We start from the raw sequence: 24,333 nt of genomic DNA, 5'->3' as shown, positions 1-24,333 counted from the left end.
TATGTGATGTTGAGGGTCATCTATTAAAAGAAGAGTCAAACAAACGCATGATGAGCACAGCGTGTCTGTTTTACGCAAAGGAGATGTGTGTTTTTTCCAGTATCTTTGTATGTGTACTGTGTTTTCGTTTTATTTTTTTTGCTATAGCAATGGCAGGCCTTTCACCCTTTGAACATAGTGTGAATTACAGCTGGTCTCAGCTGAATAGAGGAAGGATATTATTTATTTATTTGCTAGTTTATTTTTGTCCTCATTTTGGTACCCAGGAATGATTATTACAGTTTCAACAAACACATTTTTTTTTTTTTTTTTTTTCCAGTTAGTAATAAAAGCAGGTTTTGTCATAGGTAACATAACAAATTATAATGGTACAGTAGTGATGAAAAAAGACCTACACTATTTAAATTCTAGGGTTTTAGATTATCTCATTTAAAAAGTACAGCAGTAAGCACTTTTTTTTTACAAGGTTTGAAAGTATATAATTTTTCTCCTTTACAGTGAGGGCTGGCTGCTGGATCTAACAACTGTATGAAAGAAAAAAAACTCAGATTTAAATTGTGTTTTTTTCTCTCTCTCTTCATTTTGGGCAAATCCTGTATCATTTATCTTTATACATTTCTACTTTTACACTAAACAGCTGTTTACATTGTGATAATTCTTAATACCAAGCCGTGTGTTTGTTGTTCTAGGATTTTGAGCACAGATGTTGCTCAGCATTTGTTCATGAAACAATGATGAGCCACTGAGATAATCAAGGCTAATCAAAGCAGTTTTCTGGTTCTTTCGGATCTGTTCTTGTCTCTTCAGAAAAAAAAAGAAAGTCTTCACTTGTTTAATCACTCATCTTGTTGCTGTCTAACCTATGAACAATGAGGTAAGTTGTGAAAATTATGAGTCACAACTGACCAGTTTTTAAGTACATTCAGCAGAAACTAAGCATGCGAATGACGTTACCTGCCAGCAGTCATTTTATTATGTCCAAAAATAGTGTTTTTTTGCAATCAGTTTTTAATGTCTATAGTGATTTCTATCATCAACAAAAATGCAATACATTATGGCTAGAAAGATGTTACTGCTGCCTTACCTGCCAATATGCAACAACATTAAAACATTTTAAAAGCAAAACCATAAAGGTCAGAAAAGGACAGGATCTGCAGCAGTTCTCCTTTGGCTAGCAGTCATCTCTATTCTCTAAGGTATTCTCTTTTCTAAATGTAAGCACTGAATCAGATCTTAACACTGAAGAGTTTAAAAACTTTCCTTAAAAAGTTGCGTCATCGCCTGCAGTCTGTGGATTTGGTCAGGATTTCTTTCTGAGTTGCTGTTCACATATGTCAAGTTTCAAAACTTTTCTAACAGAGGGCGCTAAAAATTTATTTTGACCTGTTAACGAATTCTTTGGGATGAGCTTTGGAACTTGAAGACACCATAGGATTTACACGCAGCGCCTAAAATGTTGCACCAATAACCCAGTACTAGGGCTGCGAATATAATCGATATCTTCATATAGTCGATGTTAGAAAAATGAATTATTCAAAGATACTTATTTGGATAAAAATCAATACAAAGTGGACCACTTACGCCGCTCATCGCAGTAAACGTCTGTCCTGGAAAATACAGACAAACTTCATTCTTTCACATTTAAGACCCACATAGCACAGGTTTTTAGAAACACCATTCTTGTCAAGATGAGAAAAAGTATATCAGCAGCTTAAGAAAAAGAGGATCTGTTCACGGATTGCAATGTCACCGATTATTTTTAAAGTGTTGCCCTGGTAGGATTCTTTGCTATTCTGTGCTGTGGTATTCCTCTTCAGATAGCTTTCATCTCCATCACTTAAACAAAAATAAAGTTGGAGCTTACTACTGCAAAGGTATTTCTTATCCTGAAAATGGAAGTTCATTGTCATTTTTTCCTAAACTTTTGTCTTATTTCCAGCACACTTCCATATTTTTTAAAAATTGTTGATAATATTTAGCCTGTCATATGCATTGCTTCTCATTTAGAGAACGTTTTGTTTTTGTACCTTGTTTCCATGCTGACACAGAGTCTGGGAAATCATATTTATCAGACTGAGAAACCTGTGTGCTCAAATCAAACAGGAAGCAGGATAACACACACTGTAGCAACATTTCACCATCATTCTCATTATATCCTTCCTCTATTGACCTCATGACCTCAGTGCTCACCCAGTAACATGGATCATTAAAATGCAAATATTTCTCTTAAAATGCAGCCAAAACATATACATTGTACACACATACGTGTCGCTGGAACAGGCACCGGCACCTACAAACCCACACTCGGTTACGCCTTAACAGAAAGCCTTCTGGGGGTCCGTTCCCTTCATCTATGTCATTCCTGTCACCACACACTGATCCAAGGGATAAAACCTTGTGTCACACTCCTCCAGAGCCACTGAGTCATTCCTCACCAGCAGAAAGCAGTGATGTAGGACAGAGCTTTTCCCCTTTTAAGATGGTATCAGCCTTGGTGTTCCTCAGGGGGAGCAAAAAAAAAAAAGAAAAACATCCTCTTTGGTTAAAAAACTGAGACAAAGAGAGAAGAGTCCCACATGAAGACTGAATACCTGGAAACACACACACACTTTGGATATGTTATTTTTTTCTTCTTCTTTTTTTTTTAAGTCATGTTGTTATAAAGTAAAAAGTCACAGAAACAACATTGCAGATTATTCAAAATAAATCTGCTAATAATTTAATAAATCTGCCAAAGTAACTGATACAAGTGTGCTAATTTGGCTTTTCAATTGCCACTAATTGAGACATCATTGTGAACTAGAGCGTTTCAAAAGAAGAGTGCCTCTACCTTTAATGTAGAGTGGTGCAACGATCTGCTTTAAAACACATTTCTGTCTTATGTAATGCTTTTTATTTCTGCTTACAAATAAATAAATAAATAAATAAATAAATAAATAAATAATCTGGAACATCTAAGACTGCCTGACATTTTTCTGAGACATTTACTTGACAAAAGTTTTTGTATGTCATAGATGTGAGAAACAATACTCCATTAATATTAGGCAATCCGGAGGAGATGAGTAATGTCTTCACATCTCGGCTGATATTTTCAAGTCTCCGATGTAAATGTCAAGCACAGTTATTATGTGGTTGTCATGCCATCTTTCTCTATCTGTTGGATAGAGCTGCACTTACAAGGTCCTGTGTTGTGGTAGAATAAGCAGAGCCCTCTTGCAATTTTGCATCAGACTTCAAGGCTAATATCTTGCTCTGCATGTTTTTTTTTAACCCTAAGCCTTATGTATTCTACATTACTTCAGTACTGCTCATACTTTAAATTTCATTGAAATAATCTTCCTAAATATTTTCTAAAGTGCACTCAGATAATTTATATTTTGAAAATGAGGATTAAATTAAACAGCAAATGTTTTTGTCTTTTCTCGATGCTTTCCAGAGTTTTGTTTAAAGAATTCCCTCTGCTGTGCAGCAAACAGGCTGACAACATCCAGTATTTTGCTTTTGTATTACCTAAGGTTTTATCACAGTACTCTGGTTCCCTTCTATTCAGATGTAACAGCATGCACCATCATACTATTGTGCATATATCTAGTTTTGCAAAGGTGTTTTAGACGATGGAGTTTTAAATAAATAGCATTCTACCATTGCCTTATCGTTTGTTTGAGATTATTTCCTATTCTGCCACAAACCATTTTCAAATAATGAAAAATGTTGTAGCGTTACAGCACCAAATCTCTGACACTAGACAAAATGCACATGCTCTACAGTGTATTCTACTCAAATGACTTGATAGGAACAATAGCTAATATCATGCAACACAATGCAAACATTTTCTCTGCACTGATGAAAATAAACACATCTAGAAGGGAACTAATCTGAACCACTAAACTTTTGTTCACTTGCAGACTGCAGTCATGCGGTTCTATGACAGATTCAATTTGAATCAAGCAACATAGAATAATTATTAAAAAAATAACCCACTTTGTTCAGATTTCTGTGTTCAGTTTTACCTGCACAGAGCAGACGTGGATCTTTGCAAAGTTCATATAAACATGCAATGGCGCTGTAACAACTATGACAAATAGAACATTCCGACCCGCCCTCTGCATCAACTGAGGATAAAAAAATAAATAAATAAATAATAATAATAGATTTTCCAAGTATGCGATAGCTTTGCTGAGAAACAGTTGATATACATCATAATTTGCATAGGATTGCAAGGCCGTTCTGAGTCTGTGACCAAAGAAATTACTTAAAATGATACAGTGCAGCTTTCCTTCAAGAGACAAACCGCCTCTGTTTTTTTCTTCCTCTGATGTTTCCCATTTCCTGCTGTTCTGTTCACAGTTATTGATCTTGTTAATATTCGTTCCCACCCTCTCACTTTAGGCTGAAATTGTTTCTCCTGCTGGACAGAAGACATGTGTCCCTGACAATAGGCCACCACAGCTTATAGGGCTCACAATTGTTGAAGAGTTATTTTTGGGGGATTATGGTTATTAGCTTACAGTCATTGTGTAATTTACTGTACACTTCACAGGCGTACCAAAATCCCTGAAGTTTTGACTCAAAATAAATCCGTCTCAAACAATCATGATTTTATAACCAGTGATGTTAACAGTTATTTTTATTTTGTAACATCATGTGCAGATCATCTACATTTGTGCGTTCATGTGGATGCAATGGGGAAATGTGCCAGCCACCAGGTTTGTTTTTTCTGCATTCACATTAGAAATAAGAAATAACTTATTTTACACAGCAAACAGACAAAACCCAAGAGTGTAAAAAAAAATGTCCCTAAAGTCCTAATTAGCAGTGGCCTACCATGATACCCAGTGGGTCTGCTCTTTATCTCAGAGAAAACGCTGAGGTTAGTGAAAGATAATGAAAAAGTGTTCACCAAGGTATTATCTCGGTGACCTTTTGTGGACATTGTATCCTGCTGCTTAATGCATTATGGCCAATTAAGCAGCTCTATGCTTTTTCTTTGTTCCACACATCTCTATTGTGGATTGTGCATTTAATTTAACTAAAGTTGATCTTCGTGTATAGAAGGCTTTATGATTATATTACCTTTTGATTTGTTTTAATTATTTGAATTGTTAAAAATAAAATAAGATAAAATAGTTCACCAAAACCACTGACTGGAATATTATTTTGTCTTCCAAAGACAGTTTTCAATGTTCTTGCTTTGGGATTTTTTATTTTTTATTTTGGAAAGTTAAGACATCAGTCCCCAAGTAATTATTTTATTATTTTTTCATAATTTCTACCTATGACTTTTTTTTACCTATGACTTTTTTTTTATTTTTGTTATTCTTCAAATGAACCAACCAGAATGTAAATCTGACAATTGCTTCTTATTGCTGGAAAAGAACAATTGAGAACAAATTAAACTGTAATCTCATGACTGAGAAGCATTAAATAGGTAGAAAATGGGTTTCAGACAAAGTCCCATTCATCAATCCCTGTTTAAGTGGAAGCAGTAAATTTAACTTCTGGTTCTTTTTATGCTCTAAATAATACCTCCTACTTCCCAGCACACGCACATCTCTGTGATTTATTGCGTAGGTCTAAATTACACAGCAGCCTAAGATTACAGGCCCCAGTTACCTTCAGTTTTTAGGGCATGTATGGGGGGTTAGGCCAAAGTTTTACTCAAAAGTGGCTGAGGGTCTGATTGAATGAATCACATACCAGTGAGTCACGCTTTCCAAGTCATGTAGCGATCAACACTGCACATTTCCAAATACATACATATGCAAATATGCGGCTTTAAGAAATGTTTGACCAAATAAAACAATTGTTGCTCACCAGGTATGACATCAAACTAAAATTAAATTACATTCACAGTGCAGCGCTGACACACTTAATTTAAAACGAGTCTGTTACTGTTTGCTTCGATCACTTCACCAAGAATGTCAGGTCCTCCTGGACAATTCTCCATTTCATTTTCATCTCCTTATGGGAGTGCATAAATACTCCTGTTATTCTAATCTTCGAGCTGTGTGCCACCGTTTGATTGGCTGACGGCTGATGACTCATTTCAACAGGCTGGTGTGGGGCTGGCAAGAAGAGGGATGGGTAGGCGGTTGTGAAAAGGGGGAGCAGAAGGTGGGAGTGAAGCCCCCCCCTACCACCACCACCACCACATACGCCTGCATGGGCACTGGTGCGCAGTGTTGTTGATGGAGCATGCCGTTTCTCGCATCACAATACACAACACAAATACCTGCAACTTAATATATAAAACCACTTCTAACCCTTCCCCCCCCATCCCCAATACTTCATTCCCTCAGCTATTGTTGTCTTTAGCCATACTTGGGGAGAGATCCTGCCTACAGGAGAGGGAGGAAGAGAGACTGATCAGAGAATCTGCAGCCCCCCAACCTTTCCTCCTTTCCTTCCTTCACTCTGCTGCTGCTCCACAGTCTGTGTGAAAGACGAAGGGAGGGAGAGGCAGCGGAGGAAGAGCTGCTGTTTGTCTCTGAGGCGCGGAGGGAAGAGGAGTGAACTGCGAGGTGCAGAGCAGAAACCAGTCATTCTTCTGGTTCATGCCGGTGTGACCAACTCAGCCTAGTCTCTGCGCACTTCTGCCACTGTCTGAGCAGCCTCTCTCTCTCTCACACACACACTCTCACACACCACCAGGAGTCTGACATCAGCATCACAAGCAGGTAAGTCGGGATGAAATCAGATTTAAGCAATGAGCTGCTTCAGGCGACGATTCATTATTATTGTTTAAATATTTTCTGATTATTTTGACTGTTTGCAACCAATTCCACGACTGACTGCTGTCACTTGCTATAAGATGAGGTGTATCTACCTTTGTTGTGCACGTTGATGTGACAGGTGTGGGTGTTTCTTTCTTTCTTTCTTTTTTTCTTATTTTTTATTTTTTACATGTGCATGATCGCTCAGACTTGGAGGGAAGTGTTGCACCTTCCTGAGTTGAAATGTTCATATTTCATCCTTATTTTTTACCATGTGTGAATCCATGTGTGTGACTGGGTTTACAGGGAACATGTTCTGGCTCCCACACTGATCTCTCACCGGTTCTCAGAAGCAGACAAACACGAGAAAACACAATGTAAACAGTGGCGTCTCAGCTGCCGTGCTTAAGGCAGACTACAGTATCTGCTGGAATGCAGATTGAGCAGCCCGCAGTGGGTCTGCGTGGAGTTTAGCGACAACTGTCAGGAGGAGCCACAGGCTTTTGCGTTTTTCACTGTTTTTCCTGAGCTTAGTGGAAGCTTTTGGTACAAACTGCGCAAGAGATCTTCTGCAGTCATTCTTAACTGGTGTGGCTTTGACACAGTCAGAAGACAAGGTGGTACAAGACTAAAATCATTGCTGAGGCTATTATGTAATAACTATTAAATAACTAATTTAAACAAAAGATTGCTTTTCTGAACGTATGTCAAAAAACTAACCCTTTCTATGCGTCATAGCACTCGTTGATTCCGCGCATGATAAAAACCTGTGCTCTGATTTAGCACCTTTTCCTCCATGTTGTTTGCTGCGTAATCTCAGTGGGTTTAATGGCAGCTCTGTGTTTACTTCAGAATCCTGTGACATACCACTTGTTGAGTTCACTTTTGTTTGAAATCTGAAAGTAAGTCCCATGCTGCCATTATTTATAGCACTTCATAATTTCTTCAAAGTGAAGGTTTTAAAAGAAGCGAGTTGCTGTTTGAGATTATACAGAAAGACATTTAACCCCCCTGAGCCATGGCCATGGCCTGAGCCGCCTTTGACAGGGAAAAAAACAAAATCCCTGAGGTGTTTGTGTCTTTCACTGAATGCTGCTGTTGTTTGCCTTTGACTGTCAATCTGTCACAGATTGTGATGCTGAGGACTTGACCATAGCTGGTCCCCCACCCTTCAGTTTAACACCCCACCACCTCCACGCCATCAGTCCATCCACTCCTCCATGTTTCTCCCACCAGGTTTTAAAATGTTTGTCTCCTCGATCTCGCCGCGCGCCTCCCTCCACCCCTCTCCGCTCCGGTCGCCACAGAAACGGCTGATTCAGGAAGGGTGGGCGGGTGTCTCTGAGCTCTTGCTGCTTGCTCTGCCCCATGCGGTGCTCTCACAGTACATTTTTGCTCCTGAGCTGCTTTTATGGTCCTGATATGCTGAGAGTTCAGGTGGCTCAGTCAGATGTTACACAACTCCCATCAACAACACAAAACCTGCTTGTGCAGTTACCTCAGAGTATTGTTAAAATGAAATACTGTATTTCATTCAAATGAAATAAACTGTCCCCAAACAATTTCTGAAAAGTTCGGTTGATTTTTATGATTCTGACTAATTTGGAGTACTCATACATACTGTGCTGTGAAAAGTATTTGCTTCCTTTTGCTTTTGTCATTGTCAGATATTTCAGATCATTAAAGGTAACATGGGGTAAATACAAAACACATTATTCAAATTATGATTTCATTTTTTTTAAAAAGCTGTCCAAAGCAACCTTTATATATGCAAAAAATTAACTTAACATAATAACTGGTTGTACCTGTATTAGCAGCAGCAAATACCAACAATCATCTGTGATAATTACATATTATGAAGCTTTTAGATTCAAGAGGAGGTTAGATTCCACCAATGGGAGGTTTCAAGTATTAACAGTATCTTTATTGGCTGTAACTTGGAACTTTAACTGGACCACTTCAAAACCTCAATTTGGTTTTGTTAGAGCCTTCCACAGGTGCACTTGCTTGTGTACTTCGAATCATTGAATCATGATGACGGTGCTATTGAATTTATGGTCAAAAACCTAAGGTCTGATATTCCCTTTATGGATTTTTTTCATAAGATAGCAGAATGGCTTCATCAATTATGAGTTATCCATGTCATCATCAGGCCATCGCATTACTACCACTATGTTTAACTGTGACCTGTGTAAGTTTTGCTGGGTACACACCCTCTAAAACGTCCCACTTTTCTTTTCTTGGTCAACAAAATTATTTTCCTAGAAACAAGACATTGAGATTTGTTTTTTTTAGGAAATGTTACAGAGCCTATTATGTTGTTTATGAACAGCAGTGATTTTGGTCTCAACTTCTCCTATTGCCAAGATTTTCTTTTTGTTGAAACATGAACACCTTAACTAAGGCAAGTGTTGTTCTGGGCTCTTTTGTGATAAGTCATTAATGTTCTCTTGGATGCTGGTAGACTTAAAAAGGTTCATTACTGTTCCACATTTCCTCTGTTCATGGAAAATAGCACACTAGCTGCATTTCCATTACAAATGTGCACAAAACGTCAATATTCCACTGTCGAAAAAAAAAATGCAATTGCGATATTCCCCATTAAATAAGAAATGACATCACACTTGAATTAGTTTGTTCACGTTATAGGTCATTAAAAACATGCCAGGCCATGATCCTGTTGTTTTGTTCTTTGTGGTTTGTGCCACTGGCAACATCTGGTTGCTGATCATGTGACTTGTGTAATGCGAAAAAAAATGTGTTTCCATTGCAGTTTTGTGAGATAAACTGATTTTGGTACGGCCAAAAAAAAAAAACATCTTATTGATAGATGTCGATGGGTGTTTATCAATAAAGGTTTTTTTTTTTTCATAATTGTTGAGTTTCCAAGCAGATTTATTTTCAAAATGTCAAATTGCACAATTATATGGTCAACAGAAACACAACTAGTGTGATTCGTTGAAGTACAAAAGCCTCAGCAATAACTTTATATCTCTCTCCAGACAAGATGAACATTATTACTTTGTATCTGATCTGTTGTTGAGTTTCTTTTTGATTGTGGTCAGATGAGTTGCTTTTAGGAATCGTTTGGCCAACTTCTTGTAGTAAGACAGGTTTTGTTTCAGTGATTTCTTAATTTCACAGGAATCTGGTCTGTAAGAGACAAGTTGAAGTAATCGTTCCATAAAAACTGCTAATGACAGGTAATTCAAGATTTAACACATGGTGGATTACCTTTCACATAAAGCCTAGTTGGTTTGGATGACTTCTTTTGTCTAAAACAAAGTATCTTTTGAAAACTGCTTGTTGTATTTACTTACATCGTTCTTGTCGGCGATTACCATTTGTTTTAAATTGAAAACATGGAAATATGGTAACAAAAGCAAAATTAAATGTAAAAATAGAAATTTTGGGTGGGGGTTCCACAATACTGTACATGACAGCTGGGTCAGTGACACAGAGGGTGTTTTCAGAAGTAGTTCTGAACTGATCAATAATGCAATATACCCAGCTAAGTCATTTAATAATAGATATGCTGTGACCTTTCTTGTGGATGAGGTTGATAAAACAGAGTAAATGTGACGGAGTGCCGTATTGCAGTTAAAAAGATGGAAACTTAGTTGGTTCAGAAAAAACCCATTTGCCTTTGTGATCACATATGAATTTATCAGAAGTGGCCTTCTTGTTTTGTGTCGTATTGTTGGTTTTGTGATATTTTTATGAAGCGCTCCGGTTGCCTTGGTGATAGTTTGTACAGTAGCTTCAAGCGCTGCCTTTTAGAGACATTGGTGAGTGGGAAAATGAAACCTGTGTGGCGCTGCAGTCAATTCCAAACAGGACGCCGAGAATTTGTCCTGCTGTGCCTTTTTAAAATTAAAATGGGAGACTTGTGCTCAGGGGAGATAATAACAAGGACCGCCTTCATTTACTCAGTCGTGCTACATGGAAATTGAGCTTTTGATGTTTATATCTTCAATTTACAATCATTTTGTCGATCACGCACTCACAGTCTTTTCAGTTCATTTCTATTACAGGATGACTTAACATAAACACTTCCTTCAGATATTACACTCACAATGTTACATTAAAGCTGTCACAAGAGGAGTATAATAACCATTGTAAATCTGTACATCTTAAAGTATTTCATTCAGTCTTCCATCTGTGTAAGAATGTTCTTTCTAATTTTTAAGAACAAAAGGCACTAGTCGAATGCTGTAGTTTTTTCCTCCCTGCAGTGTTCTGCCATTACAGTCAGCGGTGACGCAGCTCCAGACTCATCCAGCACACTGCAGACCCGTCACAAGACACAGCTAGAACAAAGAGCACACACTGTCATCTAAGAGAAGAACTCAACTCACAGGCCGCCTTCACACAACACATCAGATAGAAAGGCTGACATCAAGTGTGATGCTGTACCTGATTTGCTCATAAGTAAAGGAAGATCCTCTGAACATCACTGATGGGAGATGTTCTAGTCACTTCTGGCACTTTGAAATTATGCAGTGATTTAAACATATTAAATACATGTTATCCAAAAAAAAAAATGTATAGAAATACTGCAACTGTAGAGTGTGATTCGAAATCCGTGTCCGACTACAAACTAGTCGTCCAGCTAAATGTTATACAGAGGAAGAGGAGATATCTACTTTGGACAAAGTGGCTTCTTCTGGGTGTATTTTCAGTTTTTGGTTTAGTTCTGTATGTCTTCTGATGACGTACAAAGATTTTACTTTTAAAATCGTTTTAAATTATATTTTAAAAGTAAAATCTAATTTTCTGTAAGTAAGGCTATTGGGAGCCTCTTTTGATTATTACAAAGTGCCTTAGGTTAGCAACATTTAATCTGGTGAACCTAAATAAAATCCAAGTTGCCTTCATATGTTACATATGAAGTTATATAACTCAAAGCTGTATTATGTCTTCCTTTAAAAAAAACATTTGTACTGTGAGTATTAGTAAATTCAAAACACAAAATAGAAGCATTATTTTATATATCATTAACTGTTAAGAAGATTAGCAAGTTAGAATCTTGGTTAAAGTATCCTGGTTAGACGGGTAATAATGGTATTATAAAACTTCAGAAACTTATGCGGGTGACCTTTTTGTTAACCTTGGCAAATAAAAATGAGCCACATAACTTGTAGAAGTAAAGGAAATTAGTTGAATCATGTTCTGTTAAATGTCAGAGGTTCAGACGACCTGATTTGATTTCCATGTGGAGTGAAAGGTGAAATATATTTATCATGCAGCCACTTGTTACCACAATCAAGCTCCCTTTGAAGTGGATGTAGGATTGCTCCCCATGGCTCTTTCCTGTCTGATGACTAATGTCCTCCCAAGTGCTAAACTAAAGCCCCCAAACTGGTAAGAATAAACCAGTCATTAGCTTGCTCATTACCGCTTATTGTAGTGCTGAGATTTCAGCACTGTGATTCGATCTTACCAAACTCCTGTAATCGTCCCCAAAGCTACTCCTTGGCCTTGTTTGTGACATTATTCAGGACTTATTGACATCAACATCCTGACTTACTTTGGTTCTTTAAAGATTGATTGACTTTGAATATCCCTCAGTTATTGTCATATAAATTTACTTTGCAGCCATCTGGATGCAGTTTTACTGTGATTTACTTTTCAGCTCTGTTATTCCAGGTATAAGCAACCTGATTGATGATGTTTCTACTTATTTGACAATATATAATTTGAGACAACAATAATTTGAGTAGATGCAAGAGTATTTTTCAGCCCCTTTGTAAAAATAGCATTGTATTTTCATGGCAAATCATGAATTATGATTACCCCCAAATTTGGCTTGGTTTAATAAGTGTCATAAGAGCCTGATTACCCCCAGATTAGAAGAATGAAGAAACTAGAATCTGTTAGCCCGTCTAATATTTTCTAAAAAACACTTGATAATCTCAAAGAGTTTAGGAAGAATATTTTATGGACTGACAAGACAAAATCAGAGCTCTCTGGAAGATACCTGTCCCATTATATATGTTGTAAAACTAGAAAAGCATTTGAGGGAAATAAAGAACATCATACAATTTTACATGGTGGTGGTAGTGTAATGTTAGGAGCTACTATGCTAGTATGGAGACTGTCAAGCTAAAGAGGCCTTATGCAACTTATGCTGCAGGATAATTATCCAAAGTCTTGTCAAAGTCTTATCTAAACCAACTGAAATGCAGTGACATGACCTTTAACAGACCATTCATACTTAAAGGGATATTCTGCTGTTGCTGAATTGAAAATAATTCTGTAAAATATATTGAGCCAATTTCCTTCACAGCGTGGTAAAAGACTCCTTGCCAGTTGTCACAAATGCTGGATGGCAGCGGCTGCCTGCAAAGGGTTTCACAACCAGTTATTAGGATTAGGGGGGCAATTACTTTATAACAAAGGGCTGCTTTGAACAACCTTTTTGTTCTCCTATAAAATGAAATCATAATTTCAAAAATGATTTTTCCCTTTGACCAGATTATTGTCTTATTTTGAAATTTGTTTGATTTTCTGACCACAAAAAAACTGAAACAGAAGTTTGTTGAAATCTGTTGGAGTCAAATGCTTATTCACAGCACTGTACATACGTTGCCGAAAGAAAAATAAGAAAGCACGATTAAATCACGAGGACACAGGAATACCGATTTGTTCAGACCGGGGTTTTAACTTGATTTACACCAACACGTCCCTTCAGTGCCATGGCAGCAGTTTCTAGCCAATCTTTCTGTCTCCCACAAAGTGCTGACTAGCTTACAACAGGGATCAGTGAGGGAAAATATCCTCAATTTACGCTTAGTCAGAGAAAGATTGTTTCCCTGAAATTACAGGCCTCAGAGAGATCCAGGTAAAAAAGGAGGCTGCCGTCGTTTTGCAGGTGTATGGATTTACTGCCGGGGGGACAGAGACAGTATGATGTAAATGCTGTGCTGCTTCTGCCAGTGGCGTTGTTGGTGTTGGCTTGTGTGTTGGTGTTGGGTTGGCCTCACTGGGTGATGGATCTGAGGGAAGTGAACTCAAGGGGAATCATCTGCCGTGCGCCTGAGCCTCGAGGTTCAACACTCACTCCATCTTCACTCTAATGGCATCATTACGGGAGCCTCTGAGTAAAGGATTTTCATACTCTCGAACGCTTGCAAAAGGCGGCACGCTTTACATTTAAAAACTCCAAGATGGACGTGAACATATTAGATCAGTAATGCGTGAATGCATTTTTTATTATAAGAGCCTGGAGGAACTGAAAGTAGAAGGAAAAAAAAAGTGTTTTACTTCATTAGCGTTACAATAGCTATTATGGTAACCCTGTAAAATGTAAGACATATGATCCTTGTTGTCCAGTAAGAGGGAAAATGTCAAAGAATAGAAATCATTGATGATATTTTATTTAAATTTCTCAAGAGAAATAATCAACTCAGTTTTACTCTTAAAGTGATTATTGAAATTATTTCTTTCCCACCCCCCCATTTTCTTAATTGCTATTGCAGATATAGACCTCAAATAAACATTTATTTTGCATGTGAAACATTCATGGGATAACTCAAATTGGCAGTTTACTTATTTTTTTCATGTGTTTCAGAAACACATGAAAAACTAGTTTCATGTGTTTATGATGCTGCACTTTATGCCTGCATATGAATGCAAAGCATATGAATGGCTTATAGTAAAAAAAAAAAAGAAAAACTATTTTTTTGTAACATTATGTGCTGGAGAACACCTCCCAAAAGTATAAATACAATTGAACATTTTACATTTTGTCATGTTAAAACCACACATTTTCTTGTATTATACCCTGGGTTTAGTCGACTCATTTTCATGGCATATTAACTTGCGGCCAGAACTTAATTAGCTTTTATCATGTGGTCACAAACCAGCAATAATAGTGTGGTTCTATACCACAGAGATCATCATGAGCACAATAAAAATACAATGTTTCTCATCCAATAAAGGATACGAGCATTCACCTACAATTTCTGATTTAATTTTTTTAAAGATTTTTCCATGCGTTCCATGGAAACAGTGTGTTTGCCATCAAAAGTGGTCAACTTTGACCACTTGACAACAATAGTAATATTAACATAGCTAAACTTTAATTTAAAAAAGTGAACCAAAAAATAATAATCTTATATTATTCCGGGATTTAGCTGATTTCATTCAAAATTAGTGTCACAATGCATGTTTATCTGTCTGGATCAGCTCTGTGTATCTGAGATTGGTGATCTGAATATATTCAGGGTATAAAACTGATAACCTGGACATACAAGCGTGATCATCAGATGCATATAGTTTATGGATTTCAGCCTTGATTGGGTTGGTCGAACAATGTTTTTGTTAGGAAAACAGTAAAAGCCTCTTTAAAATTTGATATATTTGTCTCACTGCACGCCGTACAAGCAAGCTTCCTGCTGCAGGCCTCAGGGCTCCCTGGAAGCAAAGAGTATAGAGAGGTACACACAGCCTACACGTTGACTTTATTCACCTCTTTCTCGCTCTCAAAATCCCTGCTTTGCTTATTGTTTCTACCCAGCCTGTGCATATTTGCTCTGCATTTGCACAGTATTCACTATTTTTGCCTAAAAAAAACAGTCATTGGACAACTATTCAAATTAAACTAATTGGTTTGGCACATGAATTTAAATCTAAGACTAGACAACTATTTCTACCATGTTCTGTTTTACTCTAAAACGTCTAATTTATTCTAGTTTTTCTGCCTTAAACTGCATGACGTAGGGACTGTAACATGCGGTTTAAAGAGGAAGCTTTTCAACACAGCTTCTCTGGTCTGATTGAACGTTGAGTTTCCTGCTGGTCACTCCGGTGACAAAACAAAATATAAGCCCTTCGTTTTGATCTGTGATTGTTTACTTTGACCCACTGCCTTCCATGTTCCTGAATGCTTTTCTGAGTATTTGTTGTTTTGTTGCTGGCACCTTCGGTTTCTGTCACATCTTGGTCATAACAGCGCTGGAGAATGAGGAGTTAGACTGGTCAACAGTTTGGGAATCAGGGGAGAGCTAAGAAAGTAATTGAATTTAAGTTTAAAGATAATGGTTTGCTAACTGAAAAAAAGTCTCTCCCATGCTAAGACTGTCCAGAGTCTCGCATGGCCTCAGCAGCGTGTCGCTCACACAAGATCTGTCATCCACTAATAGCTATAGAGACTCTGCAGTAAGTACTTCCTACACTTTAACAGGCAGGATTTAATAGCACTTATTAATGCCACGGCATATACAGAGCTTGCCATTTTATGTTGAATTACAGGCTTCGCTGAACAGATGTTAGACTAGATTTACTGCCTCTGGACAAGAACAACATGGTTAAAAAGCAATTAGGAGCTGCAGTGTGTCAGGTAAGGACTCTTAACATATTGTTAGATGAGTCAATTGGTAAAATTTGGCTTAAAAAAATGCATAGATAAAAACAAGTCAGTTGGTCATATGCGCTGCAGTGAAAATCATTTTATCCTCACTATTTTGCATTAAATCAGGGTAATCTTTTGCAGTTTAGCCTGCAAAAAATTGCAGGCTAAACTGCATTTAGCATTGAGTATTTTGTTGAAATACCCAAAAGATTTCAACAAGTTACATGCAATTTAACTTGTTGAAATGTTAAATTTCAATTAGGTAGAAAATGCAATTCTACCAAAACAAACAAATTACCCAAATAACTTTTTTTTTGTTTGTTTGTTTGGTTTTTTTTGCAAAATACCAGATATTTTTGTTAATGATTACATTTAGTTTTACTTTATTGAAATTCAGAAGTTAACCTTCACTAAGATGACTATGTGCCAACTATTTGGGAAAGAGAAGATGATGATATGAATTTTTAAGCGTCAAAATATTTGAGTTAAACGGATGCACAGCTGTGAATATATTCTAACACAACACCAGACTCAATCACATCACTTCCTTTTGTGACATCATGCAAAAAACAAAACAAAACAAAAAAAAAATCAGGCAAGATATATGGAAGAGGACTATGGATGTTCACAACTCTGGTTTCCTGAAGGTACCACATTCATTTGTTCAAACAATTATACATTAACCAAAACAACATAGGGATGTTCATCCATCAAAGGGTTTAGGAGGGAGACAGCTTCTGTATCCCAGTGCGAACTTTTGTTGTGATCTGACATTTTGACTCAACCCTAGAACAAAAGCAAAACACCTTGTAAGGTTGAAGCTGTAATAATATGAGCTGAAGGGCCACTCAGAGAAGTAGAAGCCATTACACTGAAAGCAACAAGAAGGCAAGATTATATTTCACAAAATTTATTAATGGACAACGACAGTCATCATTTTGGTGACACTAAAATTGGAAAAATTGGTCATAATTAAATTTTTGAGCAAAATATGGAAGCATGTGAAGTAGAATGTTGTGTTGGGCCGGTGTGCTTCACAAAATAAATCACACCTTAGAGCAGAGGTTCCCAAACTGTGGGGCGCGCCCCCTAGGGGGGGCACGTGTCATTGCAGGGGGGGCGCGGGAAGCCGTCTGGATGGAAAAAAAACAAAACATGAACACTGTATGCACTGGGTTTTTACCTTAGAATGGCCAACTCTCTGTTATTCCTACGTCAATTTGATACAGTAGAGGCTTCCACACTTCCCATATTTGTGTCCTCTGTCACTTTTATCAGCAGTTAAAACTGCTTAATCCGTTGTTAACATGTTGACAGATTTGACAGATTGAAAAATAATAGAAACAAAATCAATCTCTTATTGATTACTGTGGCAAACATAAATAAATTTGGTGAAGACAATTTGACTAAAACAGGAAAAGTGCATGATGTTCAACATCAGTAGTTATTCTTTTGTGTAAATATCTGGTTTCATTATATTGTTTCATTATACACATATCTATGTGGATATTTAAGCTTGTTTTATCTCTGGTAGATCTTTTATCCTAGACACACTGACAGTCGAGGAGCTGCTCTTACATTTCAGACCTTTGAAAGTGAAGGCTGATTAATGTTGACTTGTAGTGCAGAGAGGAACTGGGACATCTTTCGTGAGACCCTTTCTCTCGTCAACTTTTTTTTTATCCTTTTATCTTTTGAGTGAGTTTTCCCTATAATCTTTTTCTTTATATTTTGTCTTTTACTAAGTCCTTCTCTGTTATCTACTGTCTATTAAGCTGCCTGATGACTCCATTTTTCCTTCAAGCATGGAAGCGGACTGTATAGCAAAATAACTGGGTTTCATCATTTTCTTTTCCTGATATTCAGCTGCATCTCCGACCACCACTCCAACACACACACACACACGCACACACACTCAACCCTGCTGTTCTGTAACCCATTTAGGTGCGACATCTTGTCGTTGCCCTTCAGCTGCAGAAGCTCAGCTCTAATGGCCTCCAAGTTTTTCTCATTAACTAATTATGTTTTGCGATAATGTCTACAGTTCGAGCTATTCACTATATTAGCTTTTAGGCTCATGGAAGCTAATATATTCTCTTTGCAACCCGAAAAGGGCTTTTTTCCCCCCCGTGTTTTTGCACCTTTTATTGGGATTATTGTGGTCTTGTACTGAGTTTATTATAGCGCTCAGTCTTTTGGAAAAGCCAGTGTTTGTCTTGATGAACCCAAGTGAACTTTTCTTACATCACACTGCAGTTTTACTAAAGTCACAGAAGAATTTAAAAGATATAAATGTACTCGAAGTTGCATCATCTGTATAGCAGAGTTCATGAAGAAGTCTTAACTTCTCGCGCAAAAGTATATGAAAATTGCCAACAATCTCACATCCTTACCCATAAATTAAGTGCTACAGTGACAGTTATATGAACACCTTTTGCTTGGGATAAGGACTTTTAAACGACACATTTTTAACGGGAAAATAGCTTGGGAAAAACAAGAAAAATAAACATATGTGAATATAGCTAGTTTTCAAGTCCGCATAATCAATAATAAACAATTAGGCATCTGACTATAAAATATCAGATCATGAAGTTCATTTTAACACACAACATGAATACATTGTTATAATTAGGATTGGGCCAGTATCAGAGTGTCATGTTGTGATAACATTGATTAAAAATATCATCAATGTTAGTGTATTTCCATCAAATGTTAACATTTGCTTTTTTAATTGCTTTCTACTAAAACTAATACTAAAAAGGCAACAATTGTTCACATCGCTGCTAAAATACTATTACAGTCATAATAATGTTGTGAATAACACTTATTTATTTTTATGTTGATTTTGACAAACAGGTAGTCAAACGTTTATAATAAGCACAAGCTAAATTTGGCAGTAGTGTTGAATATTTCACATTTTTTCCTGTTCTGATCCTTGTAGGGTAGAAGTACAACAAGTTGATATTAGCCCATTAGCTAAGTGTTTGATTAGCTAGCCTGCAGTCGGCTACTGAACAAACATGTCACATTTAGCTTGTCTTCCAATACCCAACCATAGAAACACTTATAAAATTAACATTTTCAACCAGTTGTGTTAGGCAAGGTTTGCATTGTCTTATTATCTTCTGAGAGATCCAAGTTTTCATTTTCTTTAGAAAAAAACTTTTTAGAATAAAATTAAATCTACCAGAAATATGAATATTTTTGGGCCTACCAATATATTTAAGTATTTTAATATGGAACTCAATTTGTTTATTTATGATATCGTTTTTTTTAGTTTTTTTTTTAATCTGTGGAACATTCACATGCTTGAAATGTATCACAAAAGTTCAGTTTACCAGTTGCAGAGATGCACAGTTAACCTGCCGCAGCCTCGTACTAAAAATGATTTCTTCCTTTTCAGAATCTTTAGCTTCGACTTGTCTAAAGAGATCTGATCGATACATCCAATCTCATTGTCTGCTCACTTTGTACTGTCACTGTCAGTTGCTGTGCCTTTGTTTGCTTCTGAAGCAACTCTGTCATGAGTCATTACAAGTCTATTGTTGATTCTTGTCGCCTGCCTTCACAAAAGGACTGGTTTTTGATGACAGAGGATGTCAAATGAATCATGCCTTAAGTGGCGACTCTCTTCACCGTTTTTGAACGTGGGTTGTTCTATAAACCCCAGAGTTCAGTGCCAGACACAGAGCTTATCCAGTTCACACAAAAACGCACATTCCTCTGCTTTTTCTTGTTTTAATCTTAGCCCATGTACAGAATATGAGGAACCGGCATTTCAAGCAACGCAAGTTTATTCATAAGCCCCCTTGTCCAATTCATCCCAGGCACACACATAATCTTTTTTGCTCACATCAATGGGCAAAGTTTAAAAGTTTAGAGGCTATTCTGTTGGCAGTAAGGAAAGATTATAAAAAAAAAATATTGTGAGATATTGAGATTTCTGTATAAGGGACTGAATCTGTGAAATTCACACTGTGCTGCCAAGTTATCAGCAGTCAAATACGTCAGAGCAGAAAAATCCTCTCAAACTTGTCACAGAAATAAATGACCTATTTTTTTTTTTTTATTTCATCACATTAGCAGTGAATGGACGCTGCTGTTTGTATGTGAGCTTTTGTCAGAGCTAGAAGAAACTTACAAACCTCACAGGGACTGAAAGCAATACACAATATGTCACTAATGAAAGAGATCTGGAAAAGTACAAAGCCTTTTCTGTACCACTTTAAACATACTGATATAGAAGTACCTTTTTCATATTATCTGGTACATATTTTCAGAGTGTCATATTATTATCCTAAATTTATACAAGTTGTTACAGTGCCTAAATAAAGTATAAGAATAGTGATCCAAGAAGGGAGACAAACTTAAGTTTGACTTTAGTCATGATTTTTCTTACATAGAAGCTCTTTTGAGATTGCTTGAGATCATGTTAACAAATTAACAGAGCAAATATTTTCTTCGGATTGTATTTCAGTGAAGGTTCTCAGTTTCTAAAAGAATGAAACCTTTGAAAGTGAGTACTTTACAGTTTTAAATTTGAATATTTTCTTTCACTTTTGCTTTCTTGCAACAATAGTAAAAAACTATGTTTAGGTGTGGGTAGCTTTAATGAAATATTTGCCACATTAGAGAACACAGAACAAGAAAAAAAAAATGAATGTGGCTACAACAAGTTTGCAAATGCAATATGACCCAATTAATTTTCACAACAACACTTTTATTTGTATATTTAAAAATAAATTTGGTGATGATGTGAATCCATCTGAACTTTTTCAGGCTTTCATCTAGTTGTTCATTTTAAATTTGAGTTAGATTCATCTCCAAAGCTGATAAAAAGAAACTTAACAGTGCCCCGTCCTGAGACGCTCTCTGTACAGGTGAAGGGAGACAGAAGAGCACTAACCAAGCTTTCATCAATCCTGCTCTGTGTCTCCCACACCCCGGTCCATGACACAGTAATGGAAAAGGAGTCTCTGCAATCTGAGCGGTCTGGTCCTTGCCCTCTGCCGGTGTTAGACTTGTAACCAGAGCCGCTCTTATAACATAAACGATTTCAATTTTCATCATTACACCTGTTTTCTATCCTCAATCATGATTAGACTCACAAGGGGAATTGCTGAGTAGTGGGTCATGTGAGAGGACCAACGCAGGGACACACAGGGCAATTTACAATTGATTATTATCCTGATATTCATGTTTTTGAACTGAATACCACAGCAGCCCGGTGAAAACCATTGATTTTAAATCAAAGCACAGCCATCCCTTGTATATGCCCTCTACCAATGTAATATTTTTTTAGTCACTTAATTTATAATAGTATTTTCTACTAAATTTTTTCTTGTATAGTATTTTTATCTTAACATATACTTTTTCTGCATGTTTAGTTTTGATGCCCTGAGGTAAATTGAACCAATTTGGATTCATAACCAACATCAATTCAGGGTTAGAGGTTCATTACGTGTCACAGATTTGATGAGAAAATGTTTATTTCAGTCATTAAAGAAGACTTGAGACTTGGAAAAAAAATGGCTTGTGGAGATTTCTGATATCTCTACATGAATACTGATATTAATTTTAAAAAAATTAATAAGTCCTTTTATGTTATCAAATGACTATAAAAATTTACATTTAGTTTTCTTTTGTAAAATTAATGTCTAAAAAAGGAGGAGTTATGACAAAGAGCTCTGTCCAAAAAAATAAAAAGATTCAGTTGTTTAACTTGACTTTTGAAATTGTATACACATCAGATTCAGCCACAAACAGCATCACAATTGTTAGTTTATGATTAATGTAAGCCTTATAGAAAGGAGCTATGTGACTTATTAGAACTCCACTGTAGGAAGGATATAAACTATATAAAAAGATTATTTTTAATGAATTTAAAAAAAATGATAAATACTTTTATGTTCCTGGTTGATCATGTTTGGCAATAGATGTGGTCCAGCCTGGAATGGTTGTCAGTCCATCATTCATGTACATACCTTACAGGTGATTTAATGTTAGCATGTCACCAATTAACCTAACATTCATATTTTTGAAGTGAAGGGGGAAGCTAAATTGTTATTCCATGCAAATTAAAGCAGCAAAGATCTAGCTCTGAGGCAAAAGTGCTAATCAGTGCACCAACTTTGAGGTAGAGGAGGGTAGGAATAAAATTTGGCACTACTTTAGAGCTATTTTAGTAATACAGCCTTTTACTTGCTTGTTTAAAAAGTACAATCAGAATTAACTGAGAAGTTTTTTTGACTGCAGGGAAATGGAGGAGCAGGAAAACAAATTTGCTTCCCCACATTTAAAATGGAGGAGCAGGTGTTCGGTTTGCTACATTGTTCAAGCACCTGTGGGTAGGAATATGTGACTGTGTGTGTTGCACAGAAACCTACAGGGGAAGTTGTCTTCAAGAAATTGCTACAATAATGACACATTTCTGAAAGAGGATTTCTACAAAATATAGGAAATAAAACTGTGGAGTTTTGGTCAAGAGGACATTTCAGATCAGCTTCAGGAGGGTTGTTATTTCCCTAAATAATGACTTCAAGAAAATCAAAAGGATTATTAAAACTTAGACTACTCTAGACAGAAGTATGATGTCACTGTGAGGGAATGTTTTTTCTTCTTCTTCTTGCTTTCTCCTAATTCAATAGGACTTTGGGCAGGGTTTTTCGTTGAAGTATGTTGTCATGGAAACTCAAGATGCCAACATCTTGACCCTGTGTGGGTGCCCTTTTATGTCTGAGCAACAATAAAGTGCCCGGAAGACAATAAGGAACCCATTCAGAGTAACGTTCCATACAGGGCAATGCTGGCAATGCAGTCTATGCACCAAATTACCTTTCATTTATTTCTATGGCAGGCACTAATTAAATTAAATCAAACCAAGTCATAAAAGCACTCCCACAAACTTATAATGGATGCAAAGTGCCTGGACATGGACAAATTATGTATTCAGTCACTCTATTTCAAAAGCCTTCCTAAAACCTGCTTGAACAGCAAAACATAAATTACATCTTTATAAAGACTCATACATCATTTTCACATAGTAAAAAAAAAAAAAAAAGGTTAAATACATTTCAGTCAAATCATTGCATAATTCACAAGTTACATAATAATCCATATAACATGACTCTTCAGCACAGGTGAAATTGGAAGACAACGTACAGCTCAGTAAACCACACTGATGTCCTTCAGCACCCCCTGCAATCCATCAAAGTAATTGAGCCGTACGCCAAAATAAGAAGCAATAAAGGGGTTCAAGCCCCTTTTGTTTCCCTCACTGAATCAAGGCAGCTCTGAAATGTGCCCGACCTCTTAATGTTCTACCAAAGCTTTCAGCGCATCAAAAAATAAAAATTATAAAAAAAAAAAAAAAAACTAAAAAAAAACAAAAGAAATTTATGTGTTCAACTCCTCTCTGCCACGATGTTTCATGTGAAGAGACCAGTGGGAGGACGTCTAAAAATGCATAGCAACAGTCTCTTTCTCTCCTGCTCCCTCTCTACCTCTCACATTCTCACACATGCACATTACCACAAACACACGTCTTCAGAAACAAATAAATACGCACAGAAATAGCACACACGTACCCCGCTCTCCAGCAGCCGTGCAAGGCTCTCCGGAATAATAAGAGCCCCGGCAGTGAAGAGTAAACTACCGGGCAAGTGATATAAATGGCCTCGTGCAACAGGAATTAGCCTGAGTTTGTGGTTCAGGATAAGTAGAGGGAGAATGTGGAGTCCAGCTGGAAGGCACTGGCCCAGTCTGGGGACTGCTCCTCCATGTTAGCCTTTAGGTCCTCGTGTTGTATTACCTGATTTTGCACCAAGCAGAGCATTAGGTAAAATAACTGTTCTTACAAAACCAACCATCCATTTCCTTCCTTGAGCTTGCAGGATGGTGCCTGCATGTGCAGCAGAGTGGAGTGCGCTTTGCTTGTTGAAACCCTGCAATTCTATTTCAGGCCATCCCACACACAGTGGGAGAGGAGCAGAAATGTGTCACCCTTTAATTGTAGCTTTTCAGGTCCTTGTGAAAATTTGTGCATCTGTAGGTAAGAGAGTCCCACTTTGGATTTCAGGAACACACCTCCAGCAATTAGCACATCAGGGATATGAATAGTAGTGTATGTGTGTGTGTGTGTGTGTGAGAGAGAGAGAGAGAGAGAGAGAGAGAGAGAAGATGAGTTTCAGAGACTGTTTGTGGATTATTTGGTTGAATGTACATTCCAGATCAGCACATGGAAATTATGTCCTTACAGCTTTTCGA

At 37.0% G+C, this 24,333-nt stretch overlaps 1 protein-coding gene across 1 annotated transcript in view; it reads left to right on the top strand.

Annotated features, from left to right (window-relative positions):
* Positions 1-6,184: 6,184 nt before the first annotated feature.
* The window catches only part of LOC103145047 (prickle-like protein 2), a 48,508-nt gene continuing 30,359 nt past the window's right edge, over positions 6,185-24,333 (top strand). Inside the window, exon 1 of the mRNA XM_007562290.2 lies at positions 6,185-6,677. The gene's annotated coding sequence lies outside the window, so the exon portion shown is untranslated. The remainder of the gene's footprint in view (positions 6,678-24,333) is intronic.

The sequence above is a fragment of the Poecilia formosa genome, unplaced genomic scaffold (assembly GCF_000485575.1).
Source record: "Poecilia formosa unplaced genomic scaffold, Poecilia_formosa-5.1.2 Scaffold135, whole genome shotgun sequence".
Classification (NCBI taxonomy): domain Eukaryota; kingdom Metazoa; phylum Chordata; class Actinopteri; order Cyprinodontiformes; family Poeciliidae; genus Poecilia; species Poecilia formosa.
This window is presented reverse-complemented; position numbering and strand designations above follow the sequence as displayed.